Source organism: Scyliorhinus torazame, chromosome 10, assembly GCF_047496885.1.
Source record: "Scyliorhinus torazame isolate Kashiwa2021f chromosome 10, sScyTor2.1, whole genome shotgun sequence".
Classification (NCBI taxonomy): domain Eukaryota; kingdom Metazoa; phylum Chordata; class Chondrichthyes; order Carcharhiniformes; family Scyliorhinidae; genus Scyliorhinus; species Scyliorhinus torazame.
In genome coordinates, this window is record NC_092716.1 from 78,284,646 (window position 1) to 78,297,224 (window position 12,579).

Sequence of the window (12,579 nt, forward strand, 5' to 3'; positions counted from 1 at the left end):
TGTGTTGGTTGGTCCATCTACCTGTCCATCAGTGTGTGTGTGATTGCATCATGATATGTTAATATGGATATCATGACATACCAGAAAGATTTATAGGCTGATAATCAATGTTGGCCACATTATTAATGCACCTTTCACAGCTATCAAATCCTGAAATGGGCCGAGAAACTGAAGCTTCTGACCCCAGAGGCAGGGATGCTACCATTGCACCACAAAACCTCCCTCCGAAAATGTATAGATATTTTAAAACCCAATTCTGGTGTAACCTAATAACCATTTGTTTCATATTGCATTACTTTTATCCATTGTTGTGACTTGAACAATGAGTCTTAATACCATGGTCAGGCTTTCAAACAGAAAACAAAATATGTAACAGGAAATTGTATCAACTTACCATTTCTGGTAAAGATTGAAATTAATGTTTTTTTAAAATTAGATTTTAGTATGGTTGTTCTATGATGTGTATATATCATTCTTTCTTATTCCTCATTTGGCTAAGTTTATGCTTTCACAGTCCAAAAACGAATGAGCATTGACCGCTCTAGTGGGTGGGACATGAAACATTGAAGGGGGGAAAGCATTCACTGAAGGTGAACTACAGTCGTGGATTAGAAGTATTTTTGTGCAGTGCCATGTATTATCTAAAATTTATGTTCTTACTCAAGGAGATTGTCAGTTGAGAACATATAATACTGAGCAGGGTAAACAGTGATCACTTCATAATATACCCATTAATTTAGCATGCCATAAAATTTACATTTAATTTTAATTTACTTACTTGACATGTGCAAGAACAATAGCTTGATTTTCTTAATGGAATTTTTTGCCATAGCAAAACGTCCCCAAGGCACACTGGAGCAATTATTAAACGATGTTTCAGAGTCACGTATTAAAGTGGGTGATCAAAAACTTGCTCAAGAGGTAATGTGTATATTGTATGAAGATAAGAGGTACAATGCGGAATTTAATTAAGCCCACCGGGGTAGATGTGATGGCAGGGGGAGGGCGAGGAGAGTTGGACAGCTGTACCCACTTGAGATTCCTGGAGTTGGGAAAACTGCCCTATTTAAATTGGGGTTGGAAGTGGCAGGATGCAATTTAGACTCACTAATGAGCCACTTGCCATCAATTATGCCTGAGCCCAATGGAATTCAGTGGTTGCTCAGGATTTAATGGCAATCACATAGTTCTCCCCTGCCTCTGGCGGGTTTCCTGTGGCGTGGCAGGGAGGTGGTTGTCGTCCTTCAATGTCAGGCACAGTGCTTAATTGAGAGACTCTGCATTGAGAACGGAGGCTGCTGAAAGTCACCCTCCTGCCCTTGATTCGATGCCCTGCCCGACTCCAATCCTGCTCATTGAGCTGTGTTGTGGGATCCAACGGCGATCCTCAGACTAGGCCTGGGATCATTACTGGCAGCATCCACAACTCCAAGTGGCGCTGCCCGCTCTGGAGAGTTGTCATTCTCTAGCCAGCGGCTCTTGGTGGGGTGGTGAGGAGACATGATTTCTGCCCCCATGTTCCTAAACCCCTTGGAAGGCCAGATGCTGACCACAATGCCGCTTAATCATGTTGGGCTTCTCCCCAACAGAAGCAATGTGGGTCCCCAACCAGTAAGGGACAGTCCTAGATGGTGCCGACCTTCTTGAGTGTTGTTAGAGCTGCACTCATTGAGGCAAGTGGAGGATATTCTAACACACTCCTGACTTATTCTCTGTCGATGTTAGCAGGCTTTGAGGAGACAGGACTTGAATTACTCACTGCAGAATTCCCAGTCTCTGCCATGCTCTGTAGCCACAGTACTATATGACTGGTTTAGTATAGTTTCTGGTCAATGTAATCCCCGGGATGTTGATGGTGGAAGATTCAGTGATGGTAGTGATATTGAATGTCAAGGGATGATGATTAGATCTTCTATTGTTGGAAATGGTCATTGTCTGGCACTTGTGTGGTGTTGATGTTACTTATCACTTGTCAGCCCAAGCCTGGATATTGTCCAGGTCTTGCTACATATGGGCTTGACTGCTTTAGTAACCGAGGAGTTGCAAATGTTGCTGAACATTGTGCAATCATCAGCAAATATCCCCACTTCTGACCTTATAGTGGAAGGTAGGTTATTGACTAAGCAGCTGAAGATGGTTAGGCCGAGGACACTTCCCTGCAGTGATGTCCCGTGACTAAGCTGACTGAGCTCCAAGAATCACAACCATCTTCCTTTGTGCTAGGTATGACTCCAACCAGTGAAGAGTTTTCCTTCTGATTCCCATTGACTCCAGTTTTGCTAGGGTTGCTTGATACCATACTCAGTCAAATGCTGCCTTGATGTTAAGGTCAGGAGATGATTGGCCCAGACAGAACCCAAACTGAGCATCAGTGAGCACATTATCTCTTAGTAAGTACCGCTTGATAGAAATGTCGACAACACTATCTAGCGCTTTGATGATAATCAAGATGGAGCGAGAATTGGCCAGGTTTAGTTTGCTCTGCCTTTTGTGTGCCTGAACAATTTTCCACTTTGCTTGTAGATGTCAGTGTTGTCATTGTGGCTGGTTCTAGATCACAAGTCTTCCGATACTATTGCCAGAATGTTGTCACAGTCCATAGTCTTTGCAGCATACAGTGCCTTCAGCCATTTCAAGTGGAGTGAACTGAGTGGCTGAAGACTGGGATCCGTGATGCTGGGAACCTCAGAAGGAAGCCGAGATGGATTTGCATGAAACAGCTGGACTGTGATTAAATAGAACTGTGAATAAATAACGATTTCATCCCTGGGATGTACGTTCCCTCATATCTATTGAATATTGTTCGTAATCATACAGTGGTAATATGTGTGTTCATCATTTAAATAAAATAATTGCCTCTTGATCTGAGCAATGATTTTTCTTATTCTAGTTCTAAAATCTCTGAGTTTCTGGAATGGGGAAAATCAAACCTTGGAGTGACCAGGAAATGCTTGAAATCTAGGATTCTGATGCAGTATAATTTGGGTGCTCATATTTCTCTCACTGTACTTACTCCCAAAAGACACTGACATTTGAAAATTTTCAGCTTTTCCATGTTGGCCACAGAATGATTCCTTTGATTCGTTTTTTTAATTGACACCATCTACTCTGGTGGGATTCAAGCCAGGGACCTCTGAGACCATTGCTGTAGGTTTGTGGTTTACCAGTTCAGTGACCTATACCCCTAGGCCACAGGAGGAAACCCTTTTGTATTTTAGGTGCATGTGGTCCAACAATTGTCCTTGTTAAGATTTTAATCAACCAATAATTCCACTGGCCTTTGGCAGGAAGTGATGAGGAGGCAGCCATTTGGAATTAATCGGCCTTCCTCATTCTACACAGTTACTGGCTTTGTAAATACCATGAGTATAGCTTTGTTTCTCTGAAGTTATTTTAAAATAGTTTAATTCTTTTTTTCCAATTAAGGGGCAATTTAGTGTGGCCAATTCACCTATCCTGCACATCGTTGGGTTGTGGGAGTGAAACCCATGCAGGCACGGGGAGAATGTGCAAACGCCACACGGACGGTGGCCCGGGGGCCGGGATCGAAAGTGGGACTTCGGCGCCGCGAGGCAGCAGTGTTAACCACTGCGCCACCATGCCACCCTTACTGAAGCTATATTTTAATGTTAGTGGAGAACAACATTTCATCCAGATTTGTCAGGGGTGCCCTCTGAACTGCCTGTATATGATTAAGATGCAGTTTTAGACTGGTGGATACCTGGTCTAATGCCCCAGAGGTATGATTACTGAGTACGATTGGTCTCATAGTTTCAACACATCAGGGACCCAGACCAGGACCATGCTTCTTGAATTATATTGATATTTTTTACATCGCTCGTAACAATATACTTTTCATTAACCATGGTCATGTAATGACAGCCTCACAGCACTGATGACACCGTTCAACCAACTGACACGGTGGGTTGGCACGGTGGCACAGTGGTTAACACTGCTGCTTCACAGCGCCAGGGACCGAGGTTCAATTCCGGCCCCGGATGACTGTCTGTGTGGAGGTTGGACATTCTCCCCGTGTCTGCGTGGGTTTCCTCCGGGTGCTCCGGTTTCCTCCCACAGTCCAAAGATGTGCTGATTAGGTAGATTGGCCATGATAAATTGCCCATAGTGTCCAAAGGTTAGGTGGGGTTCTGGGGTTACAGGGATAGGGTAGGTTGTGGGCCTAGTTAGGGTGATCTATCAGAGGGTCGGTGTCGAATCGATGGGCCAAATGGCTTCCTTCGGCACTGTTAGGATTCTATGACACCAAGTAAACTTTTTGAAATATAAAAATACAATTTTAAAAGATTCCAGGCGGTCTCCAAAAGCCTTTCAGTGTTCCAAGCTAGTAAAGAGAATAATTGCGTCCGCGGTGCTCCTATCGTCAAACAGCAAACGCCAGGAGTGCATATGGAAAAACTGGGCATGTGCTGCCCACAATTTTCTACCGATTCATTTTAAGGGGTTGAATATCATAGGGAGTGCATACCTGCTATTCCAGCACGTACTTCTTCAAACACAACCTAACAGCGGTGCTAAAGACAAAAACAAACTTATTTTATATTTTGCGAGACTTGTGATTCAAGTGACAGCAGCTAAAATTCTTTTGCAGAAAAAATAATCACCTGCCAATGAACTGTGGGTGAACCAAAAGTATGCAGGCATGGCAGATGCTTTTTTCTGGAGTAAACTTATCATGTTGGTTATGTTTGTGGCGATTTGGGAGTGGCATGAAGTCCACTTTTTGGCTGACTGCCTCACAACTCAGTCATTACAAAAAATGCACCTGACAGTGAATTGAACTCTACATGTGCTTCCAAACGTGCCTGTACATAATTCCTTTGTCACTGAGCTCAGTGTGTGGCCAGCGACATACAGCCAACAGCATAACTCAATTTCAGGGTGGTCCATTGACTGTCTGGACACAATTAAAATGCAGTTTTGACTTGTGGACACCTGGCCTAATGCCCCAGTGGTGTGATTACTGAGCACAGTTGGTCTCGTAGTTGCAGTGCATTGTGGAGCCAGACTAGAGCTTGTTTTCTTGAATCATATTAATATTTTTACAACGCACATCAACAAACACTTCAGTAACAGGAGAGTGATCACATAATGACAGCCTCCCAGCGCCGATGACACCATTAGATCAATTGACACCAAGCAAACCATTTGAAATTTAAAAATACAGTTTAAAATGTTTGAAAACCCTGAAAAAAGGCCCAAGAATATAATTATACTGCAGACATCAAAGGGACTGCAGAGTCTGTCGCCTAAATTTTTCAGTAGAATTACAATGGTTCCTCATTTGACACTTGCGTGATTTTCTGTCAATGATGGGGATATAGTTGGGTCTATGCAAACAACTTGCAAAAAAGTGTAATTGTCTTTATAACTCTAGCAATGCTGGACAAGAAGTGCTTGATGCTTTGACTACATAAAATGTCGCATTGAAGTGCATGAGACAAACTTAAAATATTAAAGTAACTTTAAGACACCTGTTTTGTGAGAAAAGAAATTAAGAAACACCTATTTTCAATTACACATGACCTCGGAGGCCCCTCTACATTGTTCAAAATCTCCAGGGTCTAATCTCCATGCCCCTTCTAAGTAGATTCTGTGGCAGAATATTTAAAAAATATAGATCACCTTTACCCTGGAATAATGGAGTAATATCAGAAATACCCCTTTATTGAAAGCAGTGTGTCCATGGTGTAACATCTGCATGTGACCATGGCCAGGATTTTCTATTTGGATTAGGACTCCATACAGTATTTTGTTTGGTTGCCAATCAATCCACTGTGCAAATTACCAAGCAGTGACACGTTTAATATGGTGATCTCCATGGTTAAACATCAAGGATACAGCAAACATTACACTGTAAATCATCTTGAAGATGGAAGACCAATATGTAGCCCTCCAGCAATGAAGAAGCTACAGCTGGCTGCTACAGAAAATGGAGGAAGAAGTTGCTTCCATCTCAGAGACCCATCACCCCCACCCCGCTAACAGAATGGCCTGTGACTATAGCTGATCTAGGAAGGTAGGAGGGCCTCAAATCTTCGTTAAATACTAGCCTGCTGGTCTGCCACTGGGAGACTGCCACAGGCAGCTGCTGAGCTTCTAGGGGGCCTGCAGGTCAATTGATAAATCCCAGTCAGCCTTTGATCAATGACCTTGACTGGCCTTTTATATACCTTAAGCTACTTGTGGGCGGGTAGCCATTCTGCCTTCCCGAAAATGGCTTAGGGCTAGGACTGTGCCAGCAAACTGGCACGCCAGATGGCAGCATGAAATTACATGCCTGTCCGTCTCTTTTCCCACCCCCATCACCCTCCAAACATCCTGGCCATGTATTGGTGAGACGTGATTTGAATCAGCAGTTACTCTCTTGCTACACATCGCTAAAGATCCCATCAGGTTCAGTCACAAGGGAGCTCTAACCAAGTGCACACAGATATGCACTCAGAGCTGCATTCAATTTTTGTGGTGTGAGAGAGTGCCCTTGGCACTATGCCAGCCACTGTGCTGCTTCTATTTCTATCCATCAGCAAGTTGTGAACAAACCTCAACTTTCTGCAAGTCAACATTGGAAAGGCCAAGGTTTTTCCTACTTAGCCTCTACAGAAATTAAAGCTCCTGATTCCCTGCCCATCATGGTTACTCACTGAAACTTAATCCTGTTTGACCATGAGCTTTGAGCCTAGATCTGTTCCCAAAGACTTCTCTTTCCACTTCCAAAGCACAGCTTAAATTCTCACTTTGAGAATTACGCATAATCTTCAGCATAGAAACAGGCCATTTAGTTCAGCTGCTCAAGGTTGATGTTCATCCTACTTCCACTCTAATTACCTCTTTCTATCCTTCCTGCACATCCTTCTATTTTCTTCCTGGTTCGGGACTCAGACACAAGTGCACAAGTCCACGTCCATATAAATACTGTGGCTACAAGTGCAGGTCAGAGGCTAGGAATGCTGTGGCGAGTAACTCACCTCCTGACCCCCCAAAGCCTGTTCACCATCTACAAGGCACAAGTCAGGAGTGTGATGGAATACTCTCCACTTGCCTGGGTGAGTGCAGGCCCAACAACATCATCCAGGACAAAGCAACTCACTTGTTTGACACTCTTTCCACAAACATTCACTCCCTTCACCACCGACGCACAGTAGTAGCATTGTGTACCATCTACAAGATGAACTGCAGGAAATCACCACGGCTCCTTAGGCAGCACCTTCTAAACTCATGACCACAACCATCTAGAAGGTCAAGGGTAGCAGATACATAGGAACACCACCACCTGGAAGTTCCCCTCCAAGTTACCCCGCCATCCTGACTTGGAAATACATTGCCATTACTTCACTGTTGCTGGGTCAAATCCTGCCACTCTCTCCCTAACAACACTGTGCGTGAACCTACACCACCGACTGCTGCAGTTCAAGAAGGCAGCTCACCACTATCTTCTCAAGGGCAATTAGGAAGGGGCAACAAGTGAAGGCCTAATCTCCACTTCATCTTCTATCATCCAGTGTAAAGAAGCCCCAGCCCATTCTTCGCGAATGCCTTGGTCAGCTTCTGCAATGCTCTTTCCATCAGCTTCCCCAACTCCAGCTTGCACAAGCTGCAGCTTTGCATTAATTCCAAACTCCTTGTTTGCAATTCTCTTCAGGGCCATTCTGTAATGCCTGAATTTTATATTCTATAATAAAGGCTCAAGCCACCTAAGTCACATAACAACATTTTAGCTGAGCTTTGGTGTGTCTCCTTCCTAACACCACCCTCTTTGATGGTAGAAATGTTTAGCTGCTGTGTCACTGTGCGCTGGAAATCTCTTTCGGATGTCCTCTACCTTGTTGTAACTCTCCCCAGCTTTTAATGAGAGAAGACCTACTTGGTCGCTTCTCTAACTTTTTTTCTCAACTCCTGTTAGGTATCTTGTGCAACCTGGGCAGAAATCTAAAACACAGCATCAATGATCATGGGATTTTGTGCTAATTACAATACACTAAAATCTTCTCAGTATTTTACAACTGTCTGACTTGCATCTTGCCCTCTTCAAATCATGGCCAGATTTTCTTGCGATAGGAGACCTGCTCTGTATTTTCTGTTTCTTCTGCATGCATGTGTGGAATTGTTATAGCGTGTTTCAAATGGAATTAATTCCCTAATTTTTGATTGCAGGTTCCTAAACCTATCTGATGTATATAAATAATGGTTGGATGGCTTGAAACTTTAATTTTCATGCTTATGAATAATATAGGCCAGAATTCCATGCACCAACCCCACCTCTCCCCTGACCCACCTTTGGTGTTCTGCACACCTTTAGGCCAACTGAAGCACTCAAGTGGCCAATTAATGTGGGGGTGCCCACACAACATGGTGAGGTCATCTGGCTGCAGGCTGGGATGAGTAACCCCCCCAATGGGACACCCCATGCCCAACAGTGGCTTTGGATCCAACCGTGATCGCTGCCCACACTTGTTCGCTCTCCACCCATCCCCTGCATTCTGGTCTCCCAATTCCAGACTTCCATTCCCCCTTGCCTAACTGCCCTTGGTGAAACCACCCCACGTAGCGTGTAGTCTATCCTCCTTCACTGTTCCTATTGAGAGATTGACTGAGGCTACAACTGCTCCTGGTGGAGCTGCTGGGACTGGCGGGCTTCCGGCCATCTGATTAGCCGGCAGCTCTGGAGGCTGGACATCCCACAACGTGAGCCATTTAACAGCCAGACAGCCATAAAATCTTCCAAGCCCTGCACGAGGGAGTTACCCCTGACCTTTCAACCAAATGGTTGAAGCATCCCTCCCAAAGAAAATTATGAACACAGTGTGAGCTCGGAACTCTCCTTGGCCCAGATTATTTATGCTGATTCAGACCCAATAACACCCAGCACATTTTCAGAAAATTCCGATGAGATTCACAGTAAATTGGAACAAAACTTGATCTTGTTTGAATGGGTGCATCAAAGTCCATAGCAGAAACTAATGCTCACAATCTGATTGGTACTCCAGTGCAGTTGGGAGTCTGTGCTGCACTGTTACAGGTGGAACTTTACAGATGAGACTATAAACGGAGGCCCCGTCTGCCACCTGAGGTGGATGTATTTTGCACTATTTGAAGAAAAACTGGGGAATTCTCCCCACTGTTGTGGAAAATATTTATTTGTCAACCAGCAGATGATCTGGTCAGATGATCACATTGCTATCAGAGGTGTTGTCTTTTGGAGAGAGTGAACTTGGGCCCTATCTGCATGCTCAGATGGATATAAAAGCCATTGTTCTGGGGAAGAGCAGCAATGCCCTCCCTGCCACAACACTGTGACATACCTCTAAGTCACAAAGGACTTTTTTATGTGATTGTGACCACCGTTAACTGTCTTTTCTTGTCTTTCTCAGCTTTAATATGGTTGTGCACATCCTCCTCCTCCAACACTTCTCCATCCTCCAGCTAGGTTGGACTACCTCCACCTGGTTCCATACCTATCTATCCAATTGCAGCCAAAGAATCATCTGCAAAGACTTCTCCTCCTGCTCTTGCATTGCCACCTATGGAGTCCCAAAGGATCGATCACTGGCTACATACATGCTATTTCTTACCTGCATGCAGTCCGCAGTAACATCATATGAAAATACAACGTTAGGTCCCACTATACTGACAACATCCAGCTTTACTCCACAACCACCTCTCTTAATCCCTCCGATGCCTATAATTTGTCATACTGCTTGTCCAACATCCAATACATGAATAGAAATTTCCTCTAATTAACTATTGGGAAGACCAATGCCATTGTCTTTCCATTTCAGCATGAACACCATTCCCTAGCCATTGACTCCATCACTCTGTCTGGCCACTCACTGAAGCCTGAGCTCAACCTCAATCACCAAGACTGCCTGCTTCCACCTCCATAACATTGCGATGTTCATTTACTACTGAAACTAACATTTATATCTAACTATCCCAATGTTCTGCCGGCCAGTCTCCCATTATAGCACTTGGGGAGATTATAGCACTTGGGGAGAATGGGATCAAAGGCTATGGGGAGAAAGCAGGATTAGGCTATTGAGTTGGATGATCAACCATGATTGTGCTAAATGATGGAGCAGGCTCGAAGGGCCAAAAGGCCTCCTCCTGCTCCTACCTTCTATGTATTGATGTATCTTCCACCCTCCACATATTTGAGTTTATCCAAAACTCTGCTGCCTCTAGCCTGACTTTCACCAAATTCCTTTCACCTCAGCGCTCAGTAAATTACATTGGCTTCCAGTCCGGCAGCATTTTTAAAATTCTTATGCTTGTTTCGAGATCCTTCCATGAGCCAGCCTCTCCTTATCCCAGTTACCAATTCCAACCCCAAAACTGTCCAAGATTATAGCACTCTTCCAGTTCTGACCTTTTGCGCACCCCCAATTTTAATCTCTCCACCATTGGCAGTTGCATAGGTCCTAAATTCTGAAATTCTTCACTAAACCTCTCTGTCTCTTTATCTGCCTCTTGCTTTTAAGAATGTTTTTAAACTTACCTATTTGATCAAGCTTTTGATTGTGTGTCCTAAAAGCTCCTTATGTGGCTTGGTGTTGGAGTTTTTGTGATAATACCCATAATAAGGGCTGTGAGGTGTTTTATTATGTTAAAGGCGCTATGTAAATACAAACTGGTTTGGGCCAATATTCAACCCTTAACCAACATCACTAAAAGCAGATCATCTTTCCATTATCCTTAGAATCGCTACTGTACAGAAGGAGGCCAATCAGCCCACTGCATCTGCACCAGCCCTCCAAAGGTGCACCCCAACTAGGCCCACTCTCCCACCCAATTCCTGTAACCCGACCTAACCTACAACTTTGTGACACTAAGGGGAAATTTGGCATGGCCAATCCACCTGAACTACACATCTTTGGATAGTAGGAGGAAACCGGAGCACCCAGAGGAAACCCACGCAGATGCAGGGGGAATGTGCAAACTCCACACAGACAGTCACCCGAGGTGGGAATCGAACCCGGGTCCCTGCGCTGTGAGGCAGTTGCGCTAGCCACTCTGCTGCCCCTATCACATTGCTATTTGTCAGAGATTGTTGTGTGAAAATTGGTTGCCATTTTTCTCACACTACAACAGTGACTGCACTTCCTAAGATATTCAATCAATTGTGAAAAGCTTTGGTGGCACCTTGAGGTTTTAAAAGTGCAGCATAAATGTTTTTCGTTATTTTCTGGTCTAACTTTCTGTTTGTGCTCATGAGGAAATGACATTGTCATCACCCATTGCAGAAACTACCTATGAATTTTTCCTAATTTTATTTTCTAGATGATGAGCAAACCTATGGAAAGCTACCAAATCATGTTGATTTGCTGAAAGTGTGACTACGGACTGAGTGGATGCACTTGAACCAATTGTGGAATATAGGAGAATAAACGAGTTCCAAATACAAACATTCTCTGTGTATTTTTGTGTTTTGTTATTGACTGGTTGTTGTTCCTTCTCCTATCTCCCAGTAGTTTTAAGGAACAGTGCATAATGGTAATAATGAAGGGACAACTTCCAGCACGACCTTGAAACCCAATTGCCTACCATCAATTCACAAAGACTCCCACCCGAAGAGGGAGTACATTCTTCAGTAATACTGTTTGGACAGTCCTGTGTCAGAATGCCTATAAAGCTGCCATCTTGTATGGGAGGATGAAATACATTCTTTACTCATGGAAATGACCATTCATCAGATAACTGGGAGGGGGGGATATCTTAATTTACATATCTCCTCAGGACATCCCAAAGGGCTTTGCAACTAATGAATTAGTTCTCGTGTAGTCACTATTGTAAAAGGCAACATTGCTGCTTGGCCCAATCCAATCAGCAGCAGAATTGTTGGGTGGGTATTGGTTCCAGAATGGTGTGTCATAAAGACATCTTCAGTAGGTTAACTGTAAGTCTTCATTAACTACTAGAACTATTTACACATGTTAGTGTACAGGCGAGGAGTCCATGCTTAGGTCTTTCCACACCTTTGCACAACACCACACAAGACCTCTAGGTCTGTGTCATGTGCCTTCTTACAACACTGTGTGGATGGCATTGCATTCAATCCCACATTAACCCGGTATATGCCTTGTACTACAATGATGACTAAAAAATTTGCCTTAGTCATGTTATTGGTGGGATAAATATTGAACAGAACAATGGGGAGAATTCCCCTGCTCTTGTTGCAAACTGGAGTTATGGGGTCCTTTAGATCCACCTTCAAGAGGGCACATGAGGCTTGAGTTGGCAACCTGCAGCCCGGGGGCCACATGTAGCCCGTCTAGGTTCCGAGTGCAACCCACAAGACATTTTGGTGACCGTTGCCCATGTGGAGGGTTGCCACATTCCACTGTGTAGTTTTTTTTTCTGACTGGTAGGACTGAAGTGATGTGTACATAAAGCAAGGGCGAGTGAAGTGAGGTGCGTGCTGACTACTCACAATACTGACTGTGAGAGCCGTGCACTCCCCCTACATCCAATGTAAATGTTTCTTCTGTCTTTACCATTTGAAGTTGAGAGTTCTATTAATATATAAATGATTAAGCATTTTCTATAACTTTTGGCATGTATTAA

The 12,579-nt window shown here is 43.9% G+C and overlaps 1 long non-coding RNA gene across 1 annotated transcript in view; it reads right to left on the minus strand.

Moving 5' to 3' along the window:
• LOC140430661 (uncharacterized) overlaps positions 1-4,565 on the minus strand; it is an 89,763-nt gene extending 85,198 nt beyond the window's left edge. Inside the window, exon 1 of the long non-coding RNA XR_011949493.1 lies at positions 4,487-4,565. This is a non-coding gene — a long non-coding RNA (uncharacterized lncRNA). The remainder of the gene's footprint in view (positions 1-4,486) is intronic.
• Between the last annotated feature and the right edge of the window lie 8,014 nt (positions 4,566-12,579).